The sequence below is a fragment of the Petromyzon marinus genome, chromosome 75, assembly GCF_048934315.1.
Source record: "Petromyzon marinus isolate PM22_M1 ecotype Great Lakes invasive population chromosome 75, UKy_Petmar_22M1.pri1.0, whole genome shotgun sequence".
Taxonomy (NCBI): domain Eukaryota; kingdom Metazoa; phylum Chordata; class Hyperoartia; order Petromyzontiformes; family Petromyzontidae; genus Petromyzon; species Petromyzon marinus.
Window position 1 is genome coordinate 6,679,367 of NC_133741.1, and position 6,213 is coordinate 6,685,579.

Sequence of the window (6,213 nt, forward strand, 5' to 3'; positions counted from 1 at the left end):
CACACACAGACACACCACACACAAACACACACACACAGACACACACACACAAACACACAGACAGACACACACACAGACACACACACACACCACACACACAGACACACACACAGACACACACACACAGACACACACACAAACACACACAGACACACACAGACACACACACACAGACACACACACAGACACACACAGAGACACACACACACACAGACACACACACACAGACACACAGACACACACAGACACACCACACACAAACACACACATACACGTAGATACACACAAACACACAGACGCACACACAGACACACACACAAACACACACAGACACACAAACACACAGACACACGTACACAAACACACACAAACACACACACAAAAACACACACACACAGACACACACACAGACACGCACACAAACACACAGACACACAAACACACACACAAACACACACACGGCACACAGACACACACACAGACACACAGACACACACCACACACACACAAACACACACAGACACACAAACACACACACACAGACACACACACAAGCAAACACACATATACAGACACACACACAGACACACACACAGACACACACACACACAAACACACACACAAACACACACACACAGACACACACACAAACAAACACACACATACAGACACACATACAGACACACACACAAACACACACAGACACACACACACAGACACACACACACAGACACACACACAGTCACACACACACACAGACACACACACACAAACACACACAAACACACACAGACACACACAGACACACACACAAACACACACAGACACACAAACACACACAAACACACACACACAGACACACACACAGACACACACAAACACACACACAAACACACACACAGACACACATATACAGACACACACACAGACACACACACAGACACACACACACACAAACACACACACAAACACACACACACAGACACACACACAAACAAACACACACATACAGACACACATACAGACACACACACAAACACACACAGACACACACACACAGACACACACACAGACACACACACAGTCACACACACACACAGACACACACACACAAACACACACAAACACACACAGACACACACAGACACACACACAAACACACACAGACACACAGACACACACAAACACACACACAAACACACACACAGACACACACACAGACACACACACAGACAGCGCGCTAACCACTACACACCAACGCGTTACGCTTCCCACGTGCGTGGGTCACGTGACAGATGTGACGTCACATCTCACTTGCCGTTTCAAAAAAAGCATTTTTTACTTATTTTTATTTTTTGTTATAAATAAATTATTGCACGGTGTACACTCTGGAAAGCACCCACGTGGCAAATTCTCAAAGTTTTGGTTGCATGTCGGGAAAGTACGACCGAGACATTTTGAACAGCGATACCGAAACATTTTCGATTTGAAGCTTTCATGACTGCAATGATTCATCTTCTTTGGTTCTTTCGGTAAAGTCACCACCACCACCACCACGTAGAATGAGATTAATAAAATAATAAACCACCACCACGTAGAATGAGATTAATAAAATAATAAATTGATAAAATAAAATAACACAATAATAAGGCCGCTTGGGTTGTGGCCCGAAACGTCGTGAAAATATTATTATTGTGTTATTTTATTTTTCGATTTGAAGCTTTCGTGACTGCAATGATTCATCTTCTTTGGTTCTTACGGTAAAGTCACCACCACCACGTAGAATGAGAATAAAATAATAAATTGATAAAATAAAATAACACAATAATATTCTCACGACGTTTCGGCCACAACACAAGCGGCCTTCATCAGGTGAAGGGGGCGAGACTGTCTGGTAGGACAGCGCTGGAGTGAAAGAGCCACGTTCAGATCACGGCTTTTAAGCTGTGTGAGAGGAACAAAGCGCCCTCAAATTTCAGCCCCACGGATAGCTACGGGTCCCGTTCAGACGGACGAGTTCGTCCATGGTCGGAACAGAGGAGGGGGAGAGAGAGACAGCTCAAAGAGTCGCGGCATCTCTTCAGAAAGGTGAGAGACTCGATTAGTTGAGCCTTCTTATCCCGAAGTCTGTTGAATGATCTTAAGGATGTGTGGAATCCCTCCCCGTAGAGGCGGTTAAATTTCGATTTAAAGCTTTCGTGACTGCAATGATTCATCTTCTTTGGTTCTTTCGGTAAAGTCACCACCACGTAGAATGAGAATAAAATAATAAATTGATCAAAAATAAAATAACACAATAATAAGGCCGCTTGGGTTGTGGCCCGAAACGTCGTGAGAATATTATTATTGTGTTATTTTATTTTTCGATTTGAAGCTTTCGTGACTGCAATGATTCATCTTCTTTGGTTCTTTCGGTAAAGTCACCACCACCACCACCACGTAGAATGAGAATAATAAAATAATAAATTGATAAAATAAAATAACACAATAATAAGGCCGCTTGGGTTGTGGCCCGAAACGTCGTGAGAATATTATTATTGTGTTATTTTATTTTTAGATTTGAAGCTTTCGTGACTGCAATGATTCATCTTCTTTGGTTCTTTCGGTAAAGTCACCACCACCACCACCACCACGTGGAATGAGAATAATAAAATAATAAATTGATCAAAAATAAAATAACACGATAATAAGGCCGCTTGTGTTGTGGCCCGAAACGTCGTGAGAATATTATTATTGTGTTATTTTATTTTATCGATTTGAAGCTTTCGTGACTGCAATGATTCATCTTCTTTGGTTCTTACGGTAAAGTCACCACCACCACGTAGAATGAGAATAAAATAATAAATTGATAAAATAAAATAACACAACAATAATATTCTCACGACGTTTCGGTCACAACACAAGCGGCCTTCATCAGGTGAAGGGGGCGAGACTGTCTGGTAGGACAGCGCTGGAGTGAAAGAGCCACGTTCAGATCACGGCCTTTAAGCTGTGTGAGATGAAACAAAGCGCCCTCAAATTTCAGCCCCACGGATAGCTACGGGTCCCGTTCAGACGGACGAGTTCGTCCATGGTCGGAACAGAGGAGGGGGGGAGAGAGACAGCTTAAAGAGTCGCGGCATCTCTTCAGAAAGGTGAGAGACTCGATTAGTTGAGCCTTCTTATCCCGAAGTCTGTTGAATGATCTTAAGGATGTGTGGAATCCCTCCCCGTAGAGGCGGTTAAATTTCGATTTAAAGGTTTCGTGACTGCAATGATTCATCTTCTTTGGTTCTTTCGGTAAAGTCACCACCACCACCACCACGTAGAATGATAATAATAATAAAATAATAAATTGATCAAAAATAAAACAACACAATAATAAGGCCGCTTGTGTTGTGGCCCGAAACGTCGTGAGAATATTATTATTGTGTTATTTTAGTTTTCGATTTGAAGCTTTCGTGACTGCAATGATTCATCTTCTTTGGCTCTTTCGGTAAAGTCACCACCACCACCACCACGTAGAATGATAATAAAATAATAAATTGATCAAAAATAAAATAACACAATAATAAGGCCGCTTGGGTTGTGGCCCGAAACGTCGTGAGAATATTATTATTGTGTTATTTTATTTTATCGATTTGAAGCTTTCGTGACTGCAATGATTCATCTTCTTTGGTTCTTTCGGTAAAGTCACCACCACCACGTGGAATAAGAATAATAAAATAATAAATTGATCAAAAATAAAATAACACAATAATAAGGCCTCTTGTGTTGTGGCCCGAAACGTCGTGAGAATATTATCATTGTGTTATTTTATTTTTCGATTTGAAGCTTTCGTGACTGCAATGATTCATCTTCTTTGGTTCTTTCGGTAAAGTCACCACCACCACCACCACGTAGAATGAGAATGAAATAATAAATTTATAAAAATAAAATAACACAATAATAAGGCCGCTTGGGTTGTGGCCCGAAACGTCGTGAGAATATTATTATTGTGTGATTTTATTTTATCAATTTATTATTTTATTCTTTTCATTCTACGTGGTGGTGGTGGTGGTGACTTTACCGGACAGAACCAAAGATGATAACGAAACAATCGACGATACAAACGACAACTAGTACACAATGAAATTCTCACGACGTTTCGGGGGACATGACTAAATCGGGCGTCCTCAGGTCGAGGGATCAGCAGGACCAGGAGGAGCAGGAGGAGGAGGTGGAGGAGGGAGTTGCCACCCTTGTGACAAATGAGTTTACGTATCAGCAGAGGCCCCTTTAGCACGCCGATGGCTAATGCCGATATGGGGTTCGTCACTGGCTTTGTGGGAATGTGGTGGTGGGTGGGTGGAGGTAGGCGTCAAAGTGATATCATTGGCCCCTGGTGCATCACGTGGGATTTAGCGGACGTAAGGCTGGCGAATTCTCCCGCGGAGGGAGGGAGCTGGATCGGCGGGCAGGGTCACGTGGTGGTGGTGGTGGTGGTGAATGCACCATCACGTGACCCTGAACGCTCAGTGGGCACGGTCACGTGGTGGTGGTGGTGGTGGTGAATGCACCACCACCACCACGTGACCCTGAACGCTCAGTGGGCAGGGTCACGTGGTGGTGAATGCACCACCACCACCACGTGACCCTGAACGCTCAGTGGGCAGGATCACGTGGTGGTGAATGCACCACCACCACGTGACCCTGAACGCTCAGTGGGCAGGGTCACGTGGTGGTGAATGCACCACCACCACCACGTGACCCTGAACGCTCAGTTGGCAGGGTCACGTGGTGGTGGTGGTGCATTCAGCACCACCACCACCACCACGTGACCCTGAACGCTCAGTGGGCAGGGTCACCACCACGTGACCCTGTGAGGGCGAGGCACGAACCTGCCGTGAAGTTGGGTTACACGGTGGGGGGTGGGGAGGGGGGAGGGGGCACCACGGGGTGACCAGCCCCTCCCCTCACACCCAGCCCCTCCCCTCACACCCAGCCCCTCCCCTCACACCCACCCAGCCCCTCCCCACCCAGCCCCTCCCCTCACACACAGCCCCCACCCCTCACACACAGCCCCTCCCCTCACCCAGCCCCCACCCACACCCAGCCCCTCCCCTCACACCCACCCAGCCCCTCCCCTCATCCAGCCCCTCCCCACCCAGCCCCACCCCACCCCACCCAGCCCCTCCCCACCCTCCCCACCCAGCCCCCTCCCCACCAAGCCCCCACCCCTCCCACAGCCCCAACAAGCCCCTCCCACAGCCCCAACAAGCCCCTCCCACAGCCCAACAAGCCCCTCCCACAGCCCCAACAAGCCCCTCCCCACCCAGCCCCTCCCCACCCCTCCCACTCCCCACCCAGCCCCCAACCCTCCCACAGCCCCAACAAGCCCCTCCCACAGCCCCAACAAGCCCCTCCCACAGCCCCAACAAGCCCCTCCCGCAGCCCCAACAAGCCCCACCCAGCCCACCCCACCCAGCCCCCACCCCACCCAGCCCCCACCCCTCCCACAGCCCCAACAAGCCCCTCCCATAGCCCCAACAAGCCCCTCCCACAGCCCCAACAAGCCCCTCCCACAGCCCCACCCAACCCCTCCCACAGCCCCACCCAGCCCCTCCCCTCCCCACCCCCAGCCCCTCCCCACCCAGCCCCCACCCCTCACGTTGTTGTACTCACGACGGACGGACGGACGCACCAATCCCCTCAGGAGGTTACTGCACAGTCACGTGAGTGCACAGTAGGCCACGCCCACCGGGTACACTCAACGAATCAGGTGGCCGTGCGTTAATGACGTCACGCACCTATGGAGGGAGGTAGGGAGGGGGGCGGGGTTTGAGAAACGTGACGTCACATCAAAAATTGCGCAACTTTTATAAAATAAATAAATAATTGTGGACAGCACGTTCTTCTTTATTAAATAAACTTTTTTGGGGGGTGGGGGGGTTGGAGGGGGAGGGGCAGAGCTTTGTGACGTCATAATTGAATTTCAGTGACGCCGCGTGACGAGCGAGGGGGCGTGGTCAAAAGTTCATCCAAAATCGCGTGACGTCATTAATGAACGGCCTTAGCCACGGTACGGCCTGCGAAGCTGATAGGGGGGCAGCTGCAGGTCACGTGACGGGCAGCAGAGGGCAGTGTGGGTCGCGTTTGGACGCGTTCAGCCAGGGGCCACGGGGAGCGGTGGTACAGCGGTTAGCGCGCTACGCGGGACACCTACAGACCACAGAGAAGACAGAGACATAGACA

General features: G+C 48.9%; 1 long non-coding RNA gene across 1 annotated transcript in view; it reads right to left on the reverse strand.

Annotated features, from left to right (window-relative positions):
* LOC142907207 (uncharacterized) overlaps positions 1-5,801 on the reverse strand; it is an 11,754-nt gene extending 5,953 nt beyond the window's left edge. Inside the window, exon 1 of the long non-coding RNA XR_012930871.1 lies at positions 5,644-5,801. This is a non-coding gene — a long non-coding RNA (uncharacterized LOC142907207). The remainder of the gene's footprint in view (positions 1-5,643) is intronic.
* Between the last annotated feature and the right edge of the window lie 412 nt (positions 5,802-6,213).